The following is a 26160-nucleotide window of genomic DNA, read 5'->3' as shown; positions in this document are numbered from 1 at the left end:
GGTACTAATGTTATGTTATATGCTCAACGAAGAGTTCGTCCATGGATAGCCTATCAATGCTGCTGGATTCTGTCAAGATCTTATATATCGGAATGTTTAGTTATGATCTCAACATAATTATTGGGTTGCTGTGATGCTTTCGATGTCTGGAGAATTTGTATATAAAGGTGATGATTTCATGCACATTGAAAGCCCATATGTATTGTACTAGAATTAATCGTTCAGCTGTAGCTCTTTCGACATACTCTATTTTTAGACCTTAACTGTTTTCAATCTTCATGTATACTTAGGCACTAACACATGGGGAAAAACATATAAGCAATCGGTGGCATAATAAGCACCAGGATTTTCTCAGTTCTCATGACATTCATTTGAGGACAATAACGATGGAAGGATATGCATCCAACCAGGCAAACAGAAGCATTGTCACATTCTTCCTTTTCAATGCGAGGTTACTATTGTCCATGGGGCTTAAGTTTTTCAACAAGAGATTTCTCACGGATGGACATGTTGAACAGCAAAAAATAAGTTTCAGGTGGACAAATGGGCTTCTGAACATGCTCGGCTTCTATTTACAATAACTTGTAGTCATCCTCCAATAAATATTTTTGCACATGATGTTTATTTATGGATCAGACCGTTCCATTTGTTTGTTACTGCGAAAAACAATGGTTGGGTTAGATTTTATTGCCATGTTCAATCCAGGTTTTGTCTAAATTTGATGAACAATTAATCCTTGGGCTTTTTGTACCGTTTGTAAGCTTGAGTTACATGTTGTTGCCCTCATACTCCCATTCGGCTGCCACTACACTTCCGCATCTTCCACGGCTCCTGTTCATTCCCGCCCGAGGCCTCGCTGTCATTCTCCGCCTTGGTTCGCTCGCTGTGCCCGCTGCCGTCTGGCGTTGTCAACATGGTCAACAATCAAGAGGAATAAGGAGATGACTGTACGTGGAGAGGCTGATAGTAGGGACCCACCGGGATCATTGCATTACGCAAGCAGGTGCCTCATTATTACAAGCCAAAAACATACTTCCTCCTAATTGTTTGACAACTAGGTCCCACGCCATTGTCAATGTAGTCAATAAACAAGAATATTACACAACGAGTGGATAACACCAGGGACCCAGCAGCTCGCCCAGTTATTTTTTAGTTTCATAGACAAAGCTCAACTGCGCACTGTGCAGGGGCTGTGGCCCATCTAGCCCATGCTTACGCTTTTATTTAAGCACATGACGATCCCATTTGATATATTTTTCTGTCTGAAAATGGCTAGCCCAGTTATTTTTTTTGGTGAATACCAAACCGAGGCCTACTTGCTTTTCTCAGCCCTGCAGGGCTGCAAATCTTTCAAGACGAGGAGGGATGTAAGTAATAAGAAATGGGCTTCCCTAGAAAATAGGCTATAAGTAGTAAGAAATGGGCTGTAAATTTTTAAACCAAAGCCAACCGGCAATTACATTCAAATATTGCTTTTTGGATTTCTCTTCTCTTATAAAAAGCAGAGTTGGTGATGATGGTGTGCCCGCCATCTGCAATATAGGTTGTCCGATCTATATATAACGGATCGGAAGGAAACTATGACAATCTACCCGCACTCCTCTCCACATTTGCAGATAAGGCCTTCCCTCGTTCATCCTTTTCTCCCACAAGATAAACTACTCATATAAATGCATCTTGATATTCCGTGCAACACATGCATCTTGCTAGTCAAGATTTTAAATTTCATTCTTTTTTTGCAGAGAATTTTATTGATATAATTTTTACAAAAATATTTTTAATGTGACTTGAAATTTCGTGATTAAAAGAGTTCAGACCCCACCGAAATATGCAAAATTTCATTGAATTATTTAGCAGTGCCCAGAGTATGGTCTGTAATGCTAATAAAAAGAATACGAGCTTTAAAATATCCTTAAGAATTAGCAAATGGGCTTTAAATTATAGAAAATAATGGCTAATGGGTTTTATGCTATTTTCCACAGATTTGGAGGCTGACTTCTTGGCCTACTAGGTTGATGATGACACTATCCTAAAAAACATTTTGACGCGTACACAAGGCTTTGTTATCTTAGTCAACATAGAGCAGTGACTGTTGGATGACCATCCAACCGCCGTCGTGTGTGACGCCCTCGATTCAATCGTACACTAATCATGCACGCAAATGTGTATGATCAAGATCAGGGACTCACGGGAAGATATCACAACACAACTCTAGACACAAATTAAAATAATACAAGCTTTATATTACAAGACAGGGGCCTCGAGGGCTCGAATACATAAGCTCGAAAACACAAGAGTCAGCGAAAGCAACAATATCTGAGTACAGACATAAGTTAGACAAGTTTGCCTTAAGAAGGCTAGCACAAAAGTAACATTGATCGAAAAGGCAAGGCCTCCTGCCTGGGAGCCTCCTAACTACTCCTGGTCATCGGCGGTCTCCGTCACGTGATAGTAGACGCCCTTGGTGTAGTAGCAGTCGTCAAAGGTGGCATCTGGCTCATCGACTCCACCATCTGGTTGCATCAACCAGAAAGAAGAAAGAAGGGGAAAGGGGGAGCAAAGCAACCGTGAGTACTCATCCAAAGTACTCGCAAGCAAGGATCTACACTACATATGCAACATTATCAAAGAAAGGCTGTATATGTGGACTGGGCTGCAGAAATGTCAGAGCAGAGAGAAGGCCTAGTCCTATCGAAGACTAGCATCTTCTGGAAACCACCATCTTGCAGCAAACAGGAGGGAGTAGAGTAGCATAAAGTAAAGTAGTAGTAGTGTTATCAACCTCGGCCAGAGATCCTTTCTCGACTCCCTGCGAGAAAGCAATCCCAGAGCCATACTATCCAATTATCATCACAATTCAAATCTCATCACCATCCAATTCTCATCACAAGTATCCAGTTCTAGTTGTATCGATCGGGATACAACTCCAAGTGTCCGTTACCGTAGGACAGGCTATGCATAGATTAGTTCTTCCCTGCAGGGGTGCACCAACTTACCCACCACACTTGATTAACTCCGGCCGGACACACGTTCCTGGGTCATGCCCGGCCTCGGCCAAACAATACGCCGCAACCTGACCTAGACCTAACAAAGAGGTCAGCATGCCGGACTAAACCTATGCCCCCAGGGGTCATGGGCCATCTCCCCGGAAACTCCTGCACGTTGCGTAAGCGGCCGGTGAGCAGACCTAGCCTCCCTTATACAAGAGAAGGCGTAACCAGTCCAACCCGATGCGCGCCGCTCAATCGCTGACGTCTATTAAGCTTCGGCTGATGCATACGACGCAGAACGCCCATACTATGCCCACGTGATGGTTAGTGCTATCAGGCCAGAGGCCCCTCGGATCAAATACCCAAATCGTAGTGGATTGGGAACGCGCGGTAACAAGCAGAGACTCACGAAAGATGTGACCCCGCTTCCCCGTCTCGAGGACTTGCGGCAAGGGCTAAGAATGCCCGGCCACGCCTCGTAATTATCTCACGGGCACCTTCCAGGTCAACCCGACTCCTCATCACTCGCAATTATGCTCGCGCGGGCACCCCTCAGGGTCGACCCATCTTTAGTAACATGGTTCAGTGTAAAGTCATAGTAACCATAGTAACTGTGTGTTTAAACATCAAGGGGAAAACCCGAGGAATCACCCCCGGTGAATTCCACTCAATGTAATCATCAAGGTGAACGTAAGAGGAATCACCCCCGAGGTTCACACTTGAGGGGTTGCACGACAGAGTCATATCGGAAGTGGTTAAGGTGGAATCACCCTCGATGACCACGACAGAGTTAACATCAGAAGTGCTGTAGAGGTCTCACCCTCGGCACTCGATAGTAACCCAGCAGTGTCGAGCAACTAAGGGGAAAGTGATGTGCGGTGCCGGGGCCTGGTCTTCAATCCCGTTGATCGGGTCTTCAATGATGAAGCAAGGCCAACAAGGACAAGGTGGGGGTCACTGATGGATCACTAACCAACCTATACTAAGCAGTTTAGGATAAGCAGGTAAGGTACAATAACAGATACAAAAGCAGGCTATGCATCAGAATAGGAGCATACAATAACAGTAGCAAAATCTAATGCAAGCATGAGAGAAAGGAATGGGCGATATCGGGATGATCAAAGGGGGGGCTTGCCTGGTTGCTCAGACAAGAAGGAGGGGTCGTCAGTGACGTAGTCGATCACAGCGGCATCGGCAGCCGCCACGGGGTCTACCGAAGAGAAGGGGGGAACAGTTAATACATAGCAAGCAAGTGTATAACAGGACAACAGGCATAGCTAGACGTGTTGTAACGCGGTCCTAGACGTTATAGGTGAAGGGGGAATTCAACCGGCAAGGTGTTCCCGGTTCTGGACCTGTGTCAGACACATGACCGGAGGGGGAAAGTTCCATGTTCAGCATGCTAGGGGCATGTGACAGATGAACGGACCGCATATTCGGATTCTTTGGATTTTTCTGAGGAACTTTCATATAGAAAACATTTTCATCCGAGTTACGGTTTATTTTCTATGAATTTTCGAAGTTTAAACAATATTCTGGATTTATTAATATTAACAGAAATGAAAACATGATGTCAGCATGACATGTTGATGACATCATCAGTCAAAAGAGCGGCTAACCAGGTCAAACCTGACTAGTGGGGCCACTGGGACCCACATGTCAGACTCTGTTAGCTTAACAGTGGATTAAACTAATCTGACAGGCTAGTTAGAGGTGTGGGCCCCTGGTGTCAGCGACTAATTAACAATTAAAACTAATTAACAGATTTATTTGTTTATAAAACGTTTGAAACAAGTGGGGCCCACATGTCAGCCTCACTGGGCAGCCTAGTCAGCAGTTGACTGGGTCAACTCAGCCAACTGATCCACCCGGGCCCACTGGTCAGCGACCTAGGGGCGGGACCCATGGAGCCACGTCGGTGTCGGCGCCGGAAAGAGCTCCGGCGACCAAGAACGACGGCGGCGCGCTCGGGAGGTGGTCGGGTTTCACGCACAGGGCGCCGTTTCTAACGCGACTGGGCCCGTTCGAATGAGAAGACGACGAGGAGGCGATCTGGGGTGGTGGGAGAGGCTGCGGTGGTCGGGAACATCGATGGTGAGCGGCGAGGCAGACGCCGTACTTCGGTCGTCGTCGGGATCGGGGCTGGGGGCACGAGAGGGCGAGAGGAAGGGCTCGCCGGGCTCCTGGGAACACCAGGAGCACGACGGAGGGCTCAGATGGGGACCATGGCAGCGGTGGCCACGGCGGTGACGCAGCAGGGCGGCAGTGAGCTACGACTATGGCGGCGAGGCAAAACACGGGCAACGAACGAAGGGAGAACAGAGGGGAAGCGGGCGGTGCTCACTAAGGAGCACAAGGCGGCTCGTTGAGGGCTAGAAGCGCAGGGGGTGGCCGGAGTCGAAGGAGATCGCCGGCGACCTTAGGAGGAAGAAGACACAGATCCGGGCAATGGGGCTCGTCGGCTCGCGTTCGTGGCTGTAGTCGACGTAGCGGAGTGCGGCGGAGCGGCTGGTTACGTCGGAGGAGCACGAGGGAGGCGGTCGCCGCGGTGATGCAAGGTGGGACGGCGGCGATGGCGCTCGGGTGAGGCGGGCGAGGGAGACAGAGAGAGGGAGGAGCGCGTGGATTTGGGAGGCAAAAGAGGGGAGTGAAGGTAGGTGGGGAGAAGGCCGAGGCGTCGAGGGGGGCTCGACCTTATCCTCTCGTCGGCGACGTGGCAGTACGGGGCGGCACACCTGGTCCGGTGGGAATGCGCCCCGGTCGGAGGAGCAGTGAGGAGGACGACCCGGGGGGGCGTGGGCTGGGCCGGCTGGTGGCCTAGTTGCCAGTTGGTTGAGGTCCAGAGGGATAGGGGGGTCCTCTCTCTCTCTCTCTTATGCTTTTCCTTTTCTTTTTCTTTAATTAGCAGAGAAGAATAATGATTTTTCTGGGGACCCTAATGATTTAGGGAAAAAGTGGAACTCGATCATAAAAGTCCAGTGCATTTTTAGGCACTGCCACAATTATTTTTGGGAGATATTTAGATTCATTTGGAATTTTCATAAATGAATTTGCATTTTAAATTGCTAGAATGGCATTGTTATAAATGTTAGTGTCCATTCTAGCATAGGAGTGATGTTGCTTTTATTTACATCAAATGGTATTGGAATATTTCCTAAATGATGAACATTTTTCTAGCAACGTTTGTGCAACTTCAAATTTCACTTATGATTTGAATTTGAAATCAGATGGGAGTTGAAAAGAGGTATCGAACAAAGGTGATTAAGCATTCTTTAGCCAAATGAGTAGGCTTAATCACAGAGGGTTACTGTAGCATGACACTGGGGGTGTTACAAATCTCCTCCACTATAAGAAATCTCGTCCCGAGATTTAAGGGGTGGAGTAAGGGGGAAAGACTCGGGAAGGACGCAGCTCAACACAAGATAGTTACCTGGGGACTATCTCAGTGAACATGGCAAGGAGGCATCTCTCGAGTTGAATTTCAAGGAAGTCATCGAGATCAAGGTAAGAAGGTGAAATAAGAAGCTTCAATCGGGTAGTCAATCGTTCGTTGCTTGAAACAGAGTGTGAAAGGGTTTCAGAGCGACGGGAATAAGTATGTTTTTTATGCCAGAATAGATCGCCTCTCAGAAGGCGGCTCATGATTTTCAAATGAAGCCAAGTGTGAGAAATAATCTTAGAAACAAGGGTGTACAGGAGAGTTAGGTTTCGATCTTGTGGAACTGTGGGTTATGGGCCCACCATGTGGGTTAAAAGCAGGAAGGCGCTAACATCTTGAACGGTCGTGATAGCAGGGCAGGTCATAGGATAGCCTGTCAGTTATGTTGGCAACAAAGTTTGGTACCAAGGGCGTGGGACGAAGAGAACCATTTTCCTGCTCTTTAAAACGAGGCGGACCAATAGGCAAAGTTCTCATCCGTCGGGGTTTACCGGAATGTCACCAATATTATTAACAGGGTCGTACCAACTGATTTGTACCTCCAGGTGTTTCCATAAGCAGGGGATTATTTCTGCTTATAACATATATAGAACACCAGAAAGGTTTAACAAAACAATGGAAAGGAAAATGTGTTTAAACACAAGATTTAGGGGTGTAACTTTCCCAAGGAAAGGCGGAGCATGATATACATGCCAGGGCTCCAAGTATGAAACAATTTAGACAAAGGGGCAAGGAATTTATGAGGTTTACCCGTACAACGGTGTTTGGATAATTGAACAAGAAGCATTTAGCATTTCAATTCAAATGTTCGTGTTGGTATTCGGAATACCAGAGTCATGCTTCGAGATAGCACTGATATGGTGTCCCAATTAAGGACTGGGTCTGTAGAACATAAGAGATTCAAATCCAAGATTATGTCGGAACGTAAGGTATAACCAAACACGATCAGGTCTGTGTTGCAGGAAGTCAAGGACGTTGTTGATGATAACCCAATCATCGAGTGGTGAGGATGGCATTTCTCACCATGAATTCGATTGATATCCTGAAACAGGTCAGTATATTGATGGGGATCACGACAGATTTTGTCAAGGTACCATGAAGAGGCCATCGAACAACGACAACATCAAGCAAAAGGAATGATGAAGCGAAAGGCTATTAGAACCACGGATGCGACACAAGCTCGAAATCAAGCTTGTTGTTTGAGGTGAAATGACAAGATGAGGAAGATCGACGTAAGCTTCGCTCATCGTCGAAAAGTTGTGCTCCAAGAATAAGGACCAGGTAGCACAGTTAAAATTAGCACGATAATGATATATCCGATCAGGCTAGGAATGATGTGACGGAGTACCACTCCAATTAAGAATTTACAAGAGGTAGTGCAATGACACAATATCCTCGAGATAACATGAGGCAATACTTGAAGGTAGATCAAATTGGAGGTGGACAGATGAAATGACTTGCAGGAGACAAGTATTTTAACTTGTCCGGGAAATGGAATTAAGGAGAAACTATGGTCGGAACCATGATTATGAATGATCAAACCATCGATACAAGATGAACTTATAACAAGGGGTAAATATTTTTACGAGCAGCTTCCATGATAAGTTCTACATCGGGTCCATGGGCATGAACACAAAGTTCAAGGTCGACTCCCACTTCTTCAATGCATAACCTTTCATTCACTCCTCGTTTTTCGAAGAAATTGTAGTGCAGAGGATTTATCTGGCGAAGTACCAGAAGAGTAAGACTCGTGAGAACTCTCGGGTTCACACGGATTATGGAAGGCATAAGTTCAACCCATAGGGGTATCTTAGGAACATATACCACTAATTTCAGGATTAAAATATACCAGCTCAAAAGCAGAGTATGGTTGACAAAAGCAGATGATAGAATTTACCAAATGCATTATATGTCAGGGCAAAACTCAAAAGTTTAATGAATAAGAAGGACATTGTCGGATAATAATCCAACCAAGGATATGGCGGTCCTCAATGGATCTGATGCGAGTATCAGTACTCAATCAAAAGAAGGAAAGAATGCAAAGAGGCATCAGATTGTAGAAACAGCTGAATAATTCGACGTTCAAGTTGAGGGGAACTAGGTGGGCAATCGATTACAACATGATTGGCCGAGATCCAACTCATGTCTAGAATGACGTATGAGCAGGAAGGTTAAATTTCAGGGTTCGACTGATGATTGCGAGCAATGCAACATATTGAATCAATAGGCTCAGGATGACAATGACAAAGGATGTCAATGAATATTGTCAGACATATGGATTTAACCATAATGCAGGCAGACAAGACTTTCAAGAGCACTAGGCTGCAGAGGATCTTCGGGAGATTGAATTGTATTCAAAGAATTTTGTGAGACATATGATCAACGAGGGATGAACGAATCCCTAATAAGTGTGAGGAATTGTTGGTAGGGGTATTCAGGCGGAAAAGGAGCTGCAAGGCAGTAAGCGCAAAGGATTCTCGGAAAATCACAAAGTATTTCAGGGTATCTTGTAGTAACAAGAGCAACTGGAAATGAAGGTAAGGACGGCAAGTGTATATAGCTATCCATGGGGATTTATCGGTGGTAGGGAATTGCAATGGCGAAGGGCACAAGGGTCTCGGGAGAAACATCGGAGAGTATCTTCGGAATCTTCTAGTGCACTATGCGATCATCTGGAATGAAGGGCTTTCCGAGAGGAAATGGTTACGAGAACCTAATGTTAGAGTTAATAAAATCATTTAACCCGAATAGAAGAGAGATCAGAGTCCTAGAGTATAGACGAGGAGTAAAATATCCTAATACCACCCAATGGTGACTTGGGCCCGTAAGACACACAACCAATGTGAGTAAAAGTTTTTTGTAGTGACTAGACTCGACTTCGGCCAAGGAGTTGGAAAGGGGGCTACCTACAGGCAGTTGGCTCTGATACCAACTTGTGACGCCCTCGATTCAATCGTACTCTAATCATGCACGCAAATGTGTACGATCAAGATCAGGGACTCACGGGAAGATATCACAACACAACTCTAGACACAAATTAAAATAATACAAGCTTTATATTACAAGCCAAGGGCCTCGAGGGCTCGAATACATAAGCTCGAAAACACAAGAGTCAGCGAAAGCAACAATATCTGAGTACAGACATAAGTTAGACAAGTTTGCCTTAAGAAGGCTAGCATAAAAGCAACATTGATCGAAAAGGCAAGGCCTCATGCCTGGGAGCCTCCTAACTACTCCTGGTCATCGGCGGTCTCCGTCACGTGATAGTAGACGCCCTCGGTGTAGTAGCAGTCGTCAAAGGTGGCATCTGGCTCCTGGACTCCACCATCTGGTTGCATCAACCAGAAAGAAGAAAGAAGGGGAAAGGGGGAGCAAAGCAACCGTGAGTACTCATCCAAAGTACTCGCAAGCAAGGATCTACACTACATATGCAACATTATCAAAGGAAGGCTGTATATGTGGATTGGGCTGCAGAAATGCCAGAGTAGAGAGAAGGCCTAGTCCTATCAAAGACTAGCATCTTCTGGAAACCACCATCTTGCAGCAAACAGGAGGGAGTAGAGTAGCATAAAGTAAAGTAGTAGTAGTGTTATCAACCTCGGCCAGAGATCCTTTCTCGACTCCCTGCGAGAAAGCAATCCCAGAGCCATACTATCCAATTATCATCACAATTCAATTCTCATCACCATCCAATTCTCATCACAAGTATCCAGTTCTAGTTCTATCGATCGGGATACAACTCCGAGTGTCCGTTACCGTAGGACAGGCTATCGATAGATGTTTTCTTCCCTGCAGGGGTGCACCAACTTACCCACCACGCTTGATTAACTCCGGCCGGACACACCTTCCTGGGCATGCCCGGCCTCGGCCAAACAATACGCCGCAACCCGACCTAGACCTAACAGAGAGGTCAGCACGCCGAACTAAACCTATGCCCCCAGGGGTCATGGGCCATCTCCCCGGAAACTCCTGCACGTTGCGTACGCGGCCGGTGAGCAGACCTAGCCTCCCTTATACAAGAGAAGGCGTAACCAGTCCAACCCGGCGTGCGCCGCTCAGTCGCTGACGTCTATTAAGCTTCGGCTGATGCATACGACGCAGAACGCCCATACTATATGCCCACGTGATGATTAGTGCTATCAGGCCAGAGGCCCCTCGGATCAAATATCCAAATCATAGTGGATTGGGAACACGCGGTAACAAGCAGAGACTCACGAAAGATGTGACCCCGTTGCCTCGTCTCGAGGACTTGCGGCAAGGGCTAAGAATGCCCGGCCACGCCTCGTAATTATCTCACGGGCACCTTCCAGGTCAACCCGACTCCTCATCACTCGCAATTATGCTCGCGCGGGCACCCCTCAGGGTCAACCCGTCTTTAGTAACATGGTTCAGTGTAAAGTCATAGTAACCATAGTAACTGTGTGTTTAAACATCAAGGGGAAAACCCGAGGAATCACCCCCGGTGAATTCCACTCAATGTAATCATCAAGGTGAACGTAAGAGGAATCACCCCCGAGGTTCACACTTGAGGGGTTGCACGACAGAGTCATATTGGAAGTGGTTAAGGTGGAATCACCCTCGATGACCATGACCGAATAGCTACACTACAGGGTTAACATCAGAAGTGCTGTAGAGGTCTCAACCCTCGGCACTCGATAGTAACCCAGCAATGTCGAGCAACTAAGGGGAAAGTGATGTGCGGTGCCGGGGCCTGGTCTTCAATCCCGTTGATCGGGTCTTCCATGATGAAGCAGGGGCAACAAGGACAAGGTGGGGGTCACTGATGGATCACTAACCAACCTATACTAAGCAGTTGAGGATAAGCAGGTAAGGTGCAATAACAGATACAAAAGCAGGCTATGCATCAGAATAGCAGCATACAATAACAGTAGCAAAATATAATGCAAGCATGAGAGAAAGGAATGGGCGATATCGGGATGATCAAAGGGGGGGCTTGCCTGGTTGCTCAGACAAGAAGTGATGAGGACATCAATACAATTGTTACACCCACAGCCCCTGCTGCTATACATACTGGACCAATTACTAGAGCTCGTGCACGCCAACTAAATTACCAGGTACTTTCGTTTCTTGGTAATGATTCTAATATTCATGAGAATATGATGCTGCCTAAATTGGATACATTTGTTTTGCTTACAAATGAAGGACCTAGCTTGGAGAAGGATGAACATTGGAGCAAGAACAAGCATGGAGATGATGGCATGCGCAAGGGGAACAAGAACGGAGTTACAAGTGATGATTTCAGGACTTTGAAGCCACCATAATGGGTGCATGAAGCCTTGGACGAAATATACAAGATGCCACTTCATAAATTTCGTCCCGAGGCTATTTTAGGTGCTGCGTCACCTTATTATTGGGCCAGGCCCATGTAATTTCGAAATACATAAGTATAGGCTATTTTTAGAGTCCGTATGTGTGGGGAAACAAGAGATAGGGTTGATTTCGGACCCCTCCACCAAGGGCCACGAAATTCCCCCCTCTTCCTCCATATATACAGCCCTTAGGGCATCGTTTAGACTTTGGGTTTTGTTTAGATTAAAAGTTCGCCATAGCTGCAACTTCGCGTACTTCGTTTGTGTTCAACGACCAGACAAAGGCGTCACAGAACCCCACCTTGATCAATAAAGCTTTCATCTTATATTCGCAATATCCAGATTGCAATCTTAGTTTCTTGCTTGTTCTTCGTTTGCTCGCAGGAAACAGACCCTCGTGGTCAGGTTGATCATGCTCCGGCGTGGTCAATAACCTCTCGGAGTTGGTTTAGCGATTGCTAAGGCGCGACGTCCTCGCACGTTCGTAGTCGGATCGTCAAAGTCGACTTCCACCAAAGCGATATCCATCATCTCATCGAAAGATCGGGACCCTCGCCTCTATCAAGTGGTATCAGATTTCCAGGTTGCTCGGTGAGATTTTACAGTTTTTCGTAGTTTAGATCGAGTCTGTTCTTCATACCTATAGTCCACGAAAAAGCCAAAAAAAAAATTAGGGTTAGTTCATCCCATCCGAACCAATCTGAGCCTTGCATAATCTTTTCGGTATTTGCTTTGTTGAATTTGCGGTTGCATCGTCGTGTTCAGTTGCTGGTCTTAGCGTCTAGTCTTTTAGAGTTTCGAGTTCTGTTCACAAGTTGTCACGCCGTCGCCGCACCATCATCATCGCCCCTGCCATCTACCACCACCGCTCCGAATCCGTATCCATATACCACCACCAATCCGCTGCCATATACCACCACCATATATCCACCACCAATCCGAGTTCCTTGCTTATTAGGTTTGTTTTCGGGATCAATCTAGATTCCGATTCGTGTTTCCTTGCCGGAGTAGGTTTCGGGAAAAAAAAAAAAGAGTCGGGTAGCCATGCTCCGTTTAGGCCCAAAAATTTTCGAAAACGCATTTTTCGAAAAAATTTCTGGCTATCCTATTTTTAGGTGTTTCTGAGTGTTTTGAGACAGGTGCCATTATAGGAAGTTTTTTTTGACCCGTTTCCAGTTTTTGGGTCCGGGCAGTCAAAAAAAAAAATTTGGTCAAAAAAATTTCGTGCCCATCCTGTCAGTTTGAGCTAAGAAGAGTTTTGAGACACTCGCCATTATAGTGATTTTTCGCAAAAAAAAAAAAAAAAAGCAGCGCAAAAAAAAAAGAGCGCAAAAAAAAAAAAAGAGCGCAGAAAAAAAAAATTCCAGAGTGTGCTTTTCCCTTGTTTACGTGCCGCGCCGTGATTTTGTTAGTGTTCTAGGCTCGCGTCTCTAGCACAGTCTAGCCTAGGACCAGCACAGTACCGTCGTTGAGCGTTTATTCAACTTTGCATCTCTGAATTGCTTATTGCTGACCCTTTTTGCTACCATATTATAAGCCTTCCCAGCTCCACATACATCTACGTCGTGTGTTTGACTCTCCCTGGTAATCGCTCTATCCAAGCTTTGAGTGTTTTTGACTACAACGGTTGCCGATCACCGCCTGCTGCTGGGTAAGAACTGGTAAGAATTTGAGATTTGCTTGACGGATTTGTGACACCCACCACCACCACTTGTTCGTAGTCTGTAGGATCATATTCTTGTGTGTTTCTATTGCTGTTAACCATGCCAGGATCACAAGCCGACGAGATTGACTGGGAGAATTTATCGAACAAGGAGCTTCATGATAAGTTTCAGCAAATGATGACTGAACAGGTGCAAGATGTGCTGAACAATTTTGAAGAAGCCATGGAGAAGATCACTGGCTTTGAGAAGACGTTCGAAACAAAGCTCGATAACAAGTTTAATGAATTGCTCGCGCGTCTTCCACCACCACCACCCGCTGCAGCTAACGCACCTCTCCAACAACAACAACAACAACAACGACTACCTCCACGTCGCGAAGCAGACCTCCGCCGAGCAAGCCGTGTTCCTCTTGCGTTTGGCCAAACTGTTGGTGCTGCTGTTGATACTTCTGTGGCTCCTGCTGCTGATGCGGAGGAGGATGATTATGTGGGAGACTATGAGGATGAGGTTGATCAAAATCAACACTACGTGCAGCCACCTGTACCACCACCAGCAGGTCGACCTCAGGTATATCTTCGTAATGGTAGGCCTGCACCACCACCTCAGGTACGAGATGATGTCCATATTCCTAAACTGAAATTGAATATTCCACCATTTGAGGGTAGATATGTTCCTGATATATATCTTACTTGGGAGTTAGAAACTGAACAACGATTTACATGTTTACAATATCCTGAGGAGAGACGAGTTGCTGCTGCCGTTTGTGCTTTCACTAGTTTTGCATGTGTATGGTGGTCTGAACATTGTAGATTATATCCTATTCCAACTACTTGGGCTGCTTTGAAAACTGCTATGCGTACGCGTTGGGTTCCACCATATTATCAACGTGAATTGCTTCAAAAATTGCAGCGTTTAAGACAAGGGAAAAATTCTGTAGAAGAATATTATCAGGAATTACAAACTGGCATGATTAGATGTGGTATTGTTGAGGAGAATGAAGCTATGCTTGCACGTTTTCTAGGTGGATTAAATAGAGAGATTCAGACCATTCTAGACTATAAGGAGTATACTAATATCACTCGTTTATTCCATCTTGCTTGTAAAGCTGAACGTGAAGTGCAGGATCGACAAGCATTGGGGCGAACTAACTTTTCTGCAGGCCGACCTTCATCATGGACACCACGTGCATCTTCTACTTCAACTGCACCAGCACCTCCATCCGGTGCCACCTCCAACCGTGATACAAGAAAACAGGCACAACCACCATTATCTGCCAAGAGCGCACCTGCGGGGCCTGCACAGCGTTCTTCTTCTTCCATGGCATCAACAGGGCACACAAGTGATATTATTTGTCGTCGTTGTAAGGGAGGAGGTCATTATGCGAGAGAATGCAAATCTCCGCGTGTGATGATTGCTACCGCGGATGGTGGATATGAGTCCGCTAGTGACTATGATGAGGAGACTTTGGCTCTTATTACACGTGAAGAACATGGTGGAGATGATTCTGATCATGAGACGCAATACATGGCTCCTGAAGACGCTGACAGGTATGAATGTTTAGTTGCTCAACGTGTTTTGAGTGTGCAGGTCACACAAGCTGAGCAAAATCAGAGGCACAATTTGTTCCATACCAAGGGAGTTGTGAAGGAACGTTCTGTGCGCGTCATCATAGACGGAGGGAGCTGCAACAACTTGGCTAGCATGGAGATGGTGGAGAAGCTTTCTCTCACCACAAGACCACATCCACATCCTTACTACATCCAATGGTTCAACAACAGCGGCAAGGTTAAGGTCACACGTACTGTTCGTGTGCATTTTAGTATCTCTACATATGCTGATTATGTTGATTGTGATGTGGTACCTATGCAAGCATGTTCCTTATTACTTGGTAGACCATGGCAATTTGATAAAAATTCTGTACATCATGGTAGAAACAATCACTATACTCTTGTTCATAAGGATAAAAATATTACTTTGCTTCCTATGACCCCTGATTCCATTTTGAAAGATGATATTAATAGAGCTAATAAAGCACAACAGGAGAAGAATAAGAGTGAAAATCAGATTGTGGCAAAAGAATTTGAGCAACAAATGAAGCCTAATAATAAACCATCTAGTGTTGCTTCTGAAATTAAATTGAAAAGTGCATGTTTATTTGCCACCAAATCTGATATTGATGAGCTAGATTTCAGCAAATCTGTTTGCTATGCTTTTGTGTGCAAAGAGGCATTATTTTCATTCGAGGACGTGCCTTCCTCTTTGCCTCCTGCTGTCACTAACATTTTGCAGGAGTTCGCTGACGTTTTTCCACAAGACGTGCCACCGGGATTACCGCCTATTCGAGGGATTGAGCATCAGATCGACTTAATTCCCGGTGCTTCACTACCAAACCGTGCACCATACCGTACCAATCCAGAGGAGACGAAGGAGATTATGCGTCAAGTACAAGAGCTTCTCGACAAAGGTTATATACGCGAATCCCTTAGTCCTTGTGCTGTTCCTATTATTCTAGTGCCGAAAAAGGATGGTACATCACGTATGTGTGTTGATTGTAGAGGCATTAATAATATTACTATTCGTTATCGTCATCCTATTCCTAGGCTAGATGATATGCTTGATGAATTGAGTGGCTCTACAATATTCTCCAAAGTTGATTTGCGTAGTGGCTACCATCAAATTCGTATGAAATTGGGAGATGAATGGAAAACAGCATTTAAAACTAAGTTTGGATTATATGAGTGGTTAGTCATGCCTTTTGGGTTAACTAATGCACCTAGTACTTTCATGAGATTAATGAACGAAGTTTTACGTGCTTTCATTGGACGATTTGTGGTAGTTTACTTTGATGACATATTGATTTATAGCAGATCTTTGGAGGAACATTTGGAACATTTATGTGCTGTTTTTATTGCTCTACGTGATGCACGTTTGTTTGGTAACCTTGGGAAGTGCACCTTTTGCACCGACCGAGTATCTTTTCTTGGTTATGTTGTTACTCCACAGGGAATTGAAGTTGATAAAGCCAAGATTGAAGCTATTGAGAGTTGGCCGCAGCCCAAAACGGTCACACAAGTGAGGAGTTTTCTTGGCCTCGCTGGATTCTATAGGCGTTTTGTGAGAGATTTCAGCACCATTGCTGCACCTCTCAATGAGCTTACAAAGAAAGATGTGCCTTTTCTTTGGGGTACCGCACAGGAAGAAGCCTTCACGGTATTGAAAGATAAGTTGACACATGCTCCTTTACTCCAACTTCCTGATTTTAATAAGACTTTTGAGCTTGAATGTGATGCTAGTGGAATTGGATTAGGAGGTGTGTTATTACAAGATGGCAAACCTGTTGCATACTTTTCTGAAAAATTGAGTGGGCCTAGTCTGAATTATTCTACTTATGATAAAGAATTATATGCTCTTGTTCGGACTTTAGAAACATGGCAACATTATTTATGGCCCAAAGAATTTGTTATACATTCTGATCATGAATCTTTGAAACATATTAAAAGTCAAGCTAAACTGAATCGTAGACATGCTAAATGGGTTGAATTCATTGAGACTTTCCCTTATGTCATTAAACACAAGAAGGGAAAAGAAAATGTTATTGCTGATGCATTGTCTCGCCGCTATACTATGCTTTCACAACTTGACTTCAAAATATTTGGTTTGGAGACCATCAAAGATCAATATGTGCATGATGCTGATTTTAAAGATGTAATGCAGAATTGTAAAGAAGGAAGAATGTGGAACAAGTTTCTCGTTAACGATGGATTTGTGTTTCGTGCTAACAAGCTATGCATTCCAGCTAGCTCCGTTCGTCTTTTGTTGTTGCAGGAGGCGCATGGAGGAGGATTAATGGGACACTTTGGCGTGAAGAAGACGGAGGACGTACTTGCTACACATTTCTTTTGGCCAAAGATGAGACGGGATGTTGAGCGTTTTATTGCTCGATGCACTACATGTCAAAAAGCTAAGTCACGACTCAATCCTCATGGTTTATATATGCCTTTGCCTGTACCTAGTGTTCCTTGGGAGGATATATCTATGGACTTTGTTTTAGGTTTACCTCGAACAAAGAAGGGGAGGGATAGCATATTTGTTGTCGTGGATAGATTCTCGAAAATGGCACACTTTATACCATGTCATAAAAGCGATGATGCTGTTAATGTTGCTGATTTGTTCTTTCGTGAAATTATTCGCTTGCATGGTGTGCCAAATACTATTGTTTCAGATCGTGATACTAAATTTCTTAGTCACTTTTGGAGATGTTTATGGGCTAAGTTGGGGACTAAACTGCTTTTTAGTACTACTTGTCACCCCCAAACTGATGGACAAACTGAAGTAGTCAATAGAACGTTGTCTACTATGCTTAGGGCTGTTTTGAAGAATAATAAGAAAATGTGGGAGGAATGCTTGCCTCATATTGAATTTGCTTATAATCGTTCATTGCATTCTACTACTAAGATGTGCCCTTTTGAAGTTGTGTATGGTTTCCTACCTCGTGCACCTATTGATTTGTTGCCTCTTCCATCTTCGGAGAAGGTTAATTTTGATGCTAAACAACGTGCTGAATTGATTTTAAAAATGCATGAGTTAACTAAGGAAAACATTGAGCGTATGAATGCTAAATATAAACTTGCTGGAGATAAGGGTAGAAAACATGTTGTGTTTGCACCTGGAGATCTTGTTTGGTTACATTTGCGTAAGGATAGATTTCCTGATTTGCGCAAATCAAAGTTAATGCCACGTGCTGATGGTCCCTTTAAGGTGTTAGAGAAAATAAATGATAATGCATATAAACTTGAGCTGCCTGCAGATTTTGGGGTTAGTCCCACTTTTAACATTGCAGATTTGAAGCCTTATTTGGGTGAGGAAGATGAACTTCCGTCGAGGACGACTTCATTTCAAGAAGGGGAGGATGATGAGGACATCAATACAATTGTTACACCCACAGCCCCTGCTGCTATACATACTGGACCAATTACTAGAGCTCGTGCACGCCAACTAAATTACCAGGTACTTTCGTTTCTTGGTAATGATTCTAATATTCATGAGAATATGATGCTGCCTAAATTGGATACATTTGTTTTGCTTACAAATGAAGGACCTAGCTTGGAGAAGGATGAACATTGGAGCAAGAACAAGCATGGAGATGATGGCATGCGCAAGGGGAACAAGAACGGAGTTACAAGTGATGATTTCAGGACTTTGAAGCCACCATAATGGGTGCATGAAGCCTTGGACGAAATATACAAGATGCCACTTCATAAATTTCGTCCCGAGGCTATTTTAGGTGCTGCGTCACCTTATTATTGGGCCAGGCCCATGTAATTTCGAAATACATAAGTATAGGCTATTTTTAGAGTCCGTATGTGTGGGGAAACAAGAGATAGGGTTGATTTCGGACCCCTCCACCAAGGGCCACGAAATTCCCCCCCTCTTCCTCCATATATACAGCCCTTAGGGCATCGTTTAGACTTTGGGTTTTGTTTAGATTAAAAGTTCGCCATAGCTGCAACTTCGCGTACTTCGTTTGTGTTCAACGACCAGACAAAGGCGTCACAGAACCCCACCTTGATCAATAAAGCTTTCATCTTATATTCGCAATATCCAGATTGCAATCTTAGTTTCTTGCTTGTTCTTCGTTTGCTCGCAGGAAACAGACCCTCGTGGTCAGGTTGATCGTGCTCCGGCGTGGTCAATAACCTCTCGGAGTTGGTTTAGCGATTGCTAAGGCGCGACGTCCTCGCACATTCGTAGTCGGATCGTCAAAGTCGACTTCCACCAAAGCGATATCCATCATCTCATCGAAAGATCGGGACCCTCGCCTCTATCAAGGAGGGGTCGTCGGTGACGTAGTCGATCACAGCGGCATCGGCAGCCGCCATGGGGTCTACCGAAGAGAAGGGGGGAACAGTAAATACATAGCAAGAAAGTGTATAACAGGACAACAGGCATAGCTAGACGTGTTCTAACGCGGTCCTAGACGTTATAGGTGTAGGGGGAATTCAACCGAGAAGGTGTTCCCGGTTCCGGACCTATGTCAGACACATGACCGGAGGGGGAAAGTTCCATGTTCAGCATGCTAGGGGCATGTGACAGATGAACGGACCGCGTATTCGGATTCGTTGGATTTTTCTGAGGAACTTTCATATAGAAAACATTTTCATCCGAGTTACGGTTTATTTTCTATGAATTTTCGAAGTTTAAACAATATTCTGGATTTATTAATATTAACAGAAATGAAAACATGATGTCAGCATGACATGTTGATGACGTCAGCAGTCAAAAGAGCGGCTAACCAGGTCAAACCTGACTAGTGGGGCCACTGGGACCCACATGTCAGACTCTGTTAGCTTAACAGTGGATTAAACTAATCTGATAGGCTAGTTAGAGGTGTGGGCCCTGGTGTCAGCGACTAATTAACAATTAAAACTAATTAACAGATTTATTTGTTTATAAAACATTTTAAACAAGTGGGGCCCACATGTCAGCCTCACTGTGCAGCCTAGTCAGCAGTTGACTGGGTCAACTCAGTCAACTGGGCCACCCGGGCCCACTGGTCGGCGACCTAGGGGCGGGACCCATGGAGCCACGTCGGCGCCGGCACCGGAGAGAGCTCCGGCGACCAAGAACGACGGCGGCGTGCTCGGGAGGTGGTCGGGTTTCACGCACAAGGCGCCGTTTCTAACGCGACCGGGCCCGTTCGAACGAGAAGACGACAAGGAGGCGATCTAGGGTGGTGGGAGAGGCTGCGGTGGTCGGGAACGTCGACGGTGAGCGGCGAGGCGGACGCCGGACTTCGGTCGTCGTCGGGATCGGGGCTGGGGGCACGAGAGGGCGAGAGGAAGGGCTCGCTGGGCTCCTGGGAACACCAGGAGCACGACGGAGGGCTCAGATGGGGGCCATGGCAGCGGTGACCACGCCGGTGACGCAGCAGGGCGGCAGTGAGCTACGACTATGGCGACGGGGCAAAACACGGGCAGCGAACGAAGGGAGAACAGAGGGGAAGCGGGCGGTGCTCACCGAGGAGCACAAGGTGGCTCGTTGAGGGCTAGAAGCACAGGGGGTGGCCGGAGTCGAAGGAGATCGCCGGTGACCTGAGGAGGAAGAAGGCGCAGATCCGGGTGATGGGGCTCATCGGCTCGCGTTCGTGGCCGTAGTCGACGTAGCGGAGTGCGGCGGAGTGGCTGGTTACGTCGGAGGAGCACGAGGGAGGTGGTCATCTCGGTGATGCGAGGTGGGACGGCGGCGATGGCGCTCGGGTGAGGCAGGCGAGCGAGACAGAGAGGGGGAGGAGCGCGTGGATCTGGGAGGCGAGAGAGGGGAGTGGAGGTAGGTGGGGAGGAGGCCGAGGCATCGAGGGGGGGCTCGACCTTATCCTCTCGTCGGCGACGTGGCAGTACGGGGCGGCGCGCCTGGTCCGGCGGGGACGCACCCCGGTCGGAGGAGCAGTGAGGAGGACGACCCGGGGGGGGGGGCGTGGGCTGGGCCGGCTGGTGGCCTAGTTGCCAGTTGGTTGAGGTCCAGAGGGACAGGGGGGTCGTCTCTCTCTCTCTTATGCTTTTCCTTTTCTTTTTCTTTAATTAGCAGAGAAGAATAATGATTTATCTGGGGACCCTAATGATTTAGGGAAAAAGTGGAACTGGATCATAAAAGTCCAGTGCATTTTTAGGCGGCCACAATTATTTTTGGGAGAGATTTAGATTCATTTGGAATTTTCATAAATGAATTTGCATTTAATGTTAGTGTCCATTCTAGCATAGGAGTGATGTTGCTTTTATTTACATCAAATGGTATTGGAATATTTCCTAAATGATGAACATTTTTCTAGCAACTTTTGTGCAACTTCAAATTTCACTTATGATTTGAATTTGAATTCAGATGGGAGTTGAAAAGAGATATCGAACAAAGGTGATTAAGCATTTTTAGCCAAATGATTAGGCTTAATCACACAGGATTACTGTAGCATGACACTGGGGGTGTTACATCGTGCTTCTTCAATCTTTGATCTTCCTGCTCCAGCCGCCAAAACCAGCGCCGGCAGGACTGCCCGCTCCTTGCTCCCATGGCCGGTTGTGCTGCCGCCAGGCCATCCCTCTACCCACCTGCACATCCTGTTATTTTTCGGTGACGCCAGCCTCACCCTGCAGCCGACCAGTCAACCCTCGTACTCCCCTCATCGTGGGCATCCGCTGCTGCGGCTTCGCTGGCTCCGGGTCTTTCCCTTCCTGGGCCTCGCCCTCGTCCACCATGTTTTGCTCTGTGCGCGGTGTGGCAAACAACAGCCATCGGAAGAGGGATGTAAGTGGAGAGGCTGACAATACGGACGCACACAAGCAAGTGCCTCCTTATTACGCGAAAACAATGGGGCTTCTCCGGGTCATTCCAGTCTGGGGCCTCACCGTCGTCCACCGCCCTGGTGCTCTCGGCGGTGTGGTCAACGTAGTCAACGAACGACATCCATCGGGAGAAGACTGTATGTGGAGAGGATGACAGCTGGGTCCACGGCCACACGGAAGGAAGTGCCTCCTTATTACACGCAAAATAATGATTCCTCCACCTGATAGCTGGGACCCACTAGAAGGGCCTTTGTATTTCACAAAAAAAACGTTCCCCCGCTGACAGCTCAGAGCCTCCAGCTATATCTTCGCACACAAGGAAGTGCCTCCTTATTACGCACAAAAAAATGAATACTCCCCCTGCTAGCTGGGACCCACCATAGTGGAAGGCTGACTTGTGGGCCTACTAAGTTGACGCAGATGGAGGGCTTTGTCAACTTGGTCAATATGAATGATTCTAGCTCCGGTGACCGTACGATGTCCATCCAACGGCCGTAGGGCTTCTTCAACCTCTGATCTTCTTGCTCAAGCCACCGAAACCAGCGCCGGTAATGCCGCCTGCTCCTGCCTCCCGTGGCCGGCTTTGCTGCCGCGCAGGCGTGACCGCCCCACCCTACTCCAACCTCTAGCCAAGCCATCCCTCTACTGACCCGCAACCCCTGTTATTCTGTGGTGACAACAGCCTTACACCGCAGCCAAACCAGTCAACCCTTGTACTCCTCTCTGCGTGGGCATCCACTTCCGCATCTTTCCTGGCGCCGCATCGTCCCCTTCCTAGGCCTCGCCATCATCCATTACCTTGGTGCTCTCGGCGCGCCGTGGTCAATGTAGTCAAGGAACGACTTCCATCGGAAGAAGACTGTATGTGGAGAGGATGACAACTCGGTCCACGGCTGCAGCAAGGAAGTGCCTCCGTATTACGCGCAAAATAACGATTCCTCCACCTGACAGCAGGGACCCACCGGACGGGCCACCATATTTTGCAAAAAAAATGTTTCCCCTGACTGCTGGGACCCACCAGCTACATCTTCGCACACAAGGTAGTGCGTCCATATTACAGGCACAAAATATGATTCTCCCCCTAACAGCTGGGACCCACCAGCTATATCTTCGCATGCATGCCTCTGTTGTCGGATGGAACCCTAAGTGGAGATCTGTCAGGAATTAGAGGGGAAACCCCCAAGAATACGATGAACACAAAGAACAGAAGAGGGGTTAAACACTCAAATTGAATTTATCGAATCACCCATGTGCTAGATCTAAGAACACACAAGAGATACAAAGGTCCAAATCCAACACAAAAGATAGAAGAGGAGGTATTTATGATAGTCTTCTCCAAGAGGAGGTCTTGAATCCACAAGGGGATCTTCTCCTAGGAGGTCCTGATCTCCTAGAGGAGTGGATACCAGGAGCAAAGCTCTCTTATGTCTATAAACTACTTTGCTAACCCTAACTAATGACTTGGTACGAAATATATAGGTGGCTGGAGGTCAGGGATGAGTGGAGGGGGAAAAGGGGCATTCCCAGCCAACTCGCAGGCAAGCCCGTGCGCACGGGCTAAGTTAGCCCCATGGGCACGAGGGTCCCGTGTGCACGGGGTCTTTTGGGGCTCGTGCACACGGGGTATCCAGGAACTCTCTGGATAGGCCATGCGCATGAGGTCCAAAGGAGTCATGCGCACGGGGTCCTCTGAGCCGTGCTTCTTCTTCTTCAATCTGCTCGCCTCTGTCTTCCTTGCTGTCTTCCTGTCCTTCTCCTCGGACTTGGCGAGCTTCCTTCTTTCGTGTGTTCTCCTCGTGGATGGTGTGGTTGTACTCTTCCACTTGGGCTCCTCCTCGAAGAATGTGTAGCTCCGCTCACACCTATATATGCACACGAGAGAGGGGTCAAGTAGTATACCATCCTCGAAGGGTACAAGTGGACATGTGTAAAGGATATGATTCCCTTTGTAAGCATGATGTAGATGTCAGACTTGTCACCTGGGAAGTGGTTCTTGACATGGCGATGTCCATAGGATGCTCCGCATCATCTCCCCCCTTGGGAAAGATCCGGCCTCGGATCGTAAACCTCATCACCTTGGAAACGGTTGTCATGGACGGACTTGCAGTTGGACGTAGTTGAAGGCGTGGCGCAATCCAAGTACTCCAAGGTGTCTCTGCAGTGGTATACATGCAAAAAGTGCAAACGCAAGCAACACTCGGAAATACAATGGTTAGCGCACACAAGTTGTCCATCATGTAAGCATGAGTTCGTATGAAAAGATGGTTCATGGCAAGGCACAAGATGTGTATCCAAATGATGTATACTGATATGTAATGCATTCATGGGAGAAAATTCATTTGTTGTGCACACAAGGGTCTGACAATTGTTATGGTGCACAAAGTTGCAAATTCTACCATTGTGCAAAATGATGTCATAGAGAGATGGTATATCAAGAGCATGAACATGGCAATGGATGCTCAATATTATTATGTTATCATGCAATTAATAGTGGGCAATGTTATCATTATGTATGAATATGCCATCAAGAAAGATCACAACAAATTTGCTAAGGAAATGTACAAGCTCAGATATCATGGATGACATGGAAATACAAGATGCAATAAGGCAATCATGTGTGTCAATCCATGCATAGGGTGCAAACTTATGGTGAGTATGCTATGTCCATCAAGCATGACATGTGGGAGCACAATCAACCAATATGTATGTGTTGGTGCAATGTGTAAAAGGAGTGTTGATGTACCAATGCTCAATGTCGTGGCATTCCTCAAGTTGAAGGTCCACAGGGTACATCTCCAATGTTGGTCCTCCATCCAATATGTGTATCATGCATACAAGAAGAAGGAAACAACAATGAAAGAGTGACCCTTCCAAGATGTATATGTGAGGATGTCTCAAAGGGAAGGAGTTCACCTTAAGTATAGTCATGAAAATGATGATGTCACACATCGTGTACGCCTTCACATGGCCAAGTTGTCTCACGACGGTACCGCCTTGTGAATCCTCCCAAATGAAAGAGAATGACAAACACTCGGAAAACCAAATGAGGTTAGCAGAAATGCAAAACCTATCATTCGTGTGGTGAAATATGCAACAAGTGTTCTCATCGTTCTTATCATCAGAAAGTACAAGGGTGTAGTGCATGGTATGTAGGCATAAGATGCGAGAACAACCAAGTGCATTAAGCTCAAACATGCAAGCATGCATCATAAGTAAGGTATCCAAGTCTCCATGATAAATAAGCATAGCATATTGGCACTCAATACAAGGGGATATGAGAGATGTCACTATTTGAAACAAGAGACAATGAACAATACAAAGCAAGTGAGAGGCATGAACATATATGCTATCAACCCAATGAAATGAGCAAGAATGGATCATGGGTGATGCAACCAAGCAAGTAATCATATGAATTAAGTCATGCAAACTAGTAGCGCAAATATGCAACATACTAGGGGTAATCATGGCAATCATGTCATGTGTGCAAATAGAGGGCATACATAATGCACATGACATAGAACAAGCATGAAAGCAATATATGAGGAAAGTATCATCATTGTATTGGCAAGACGTCCTACGTAAATAGCAATGGAACATCATGACTCTCCCAACAAAAGAATCAATAATATTATGAGGAACATGGGAAACATGACAATAGCAACAAGTATCTCCATCAAGCATGCTAATACACATAGAACTAGCATAATGGTGAATCATGGGTAAATGCAAGCAAGGGTCACAATTGTAGTGAAGTCATAGAAAGAGGCATAACAGGCAAAGTGAACATGGTATAATGGGCATAATATAACAAGTGGTAAAGGGCCCAAAGTCATGTGAGAGACAAGTAAAAGGAAAGCGCGTAGTCCTTGCGCAAAGGGAACGGTGATAAGGACACCCCATGTGATCCCAAATCATCATTGCTCTCAAGAGCTCGTTTCGTCAACTCATGTGATTGCAAGGTTGACGGTTGTTCATATGTACCTACACAAAACAAAGGCAATGGATAAATTGTGTGTGCCTGGTATATGTACACATCATCCATTATGATGCGCACGTGCATGTGTTGGTTAGCACAAAATAGCCAATGTTGTGTAACATCCCAAATTTTCAATTTGGAATGTTATACATAGATCATCATTGCATATCATATTTTGTTGCATTGTTGGCTCAATCCTAGAAATTCTACGCAACTCAAGGACCCACGGAGAGAGTTGGGAATTTCGTTATTTTCATAATTGAGTTTTCTCAAAATTTTGAAAATAGGATCATTTGATTTGATTTATTTTATCTTCAATTATTTCTACTATCAAAATTTCAGAGAGGGAATAAAATGACTTTCCAAAAATAAAGAAATAATGAAGATTTAATAAAAAAAATCAAATAGGATTTTATTTGGAGTTTTTC

This window comes from Triticum aestivum, chromosome 6B (genome assembly GCF_018294505.1).
Source record: "Triticum aestivum cultivar Chinese Spring chromosome 6B, IWGSC CS RefSeq v2.1, whole genome shotgun sequence".
Taxonomy (NCBI): domain Eukaryota; kingdom Viridiplantae; phylum Streptophyta; class Magnoliopsida; order Poales; family Poaceae; genus Triticum; species Triticum aestivum.
The sequence above is the reverse complement of the archived record's forward strand: the minus strand, read 5'-3'. Positions refer to the sequence as shown.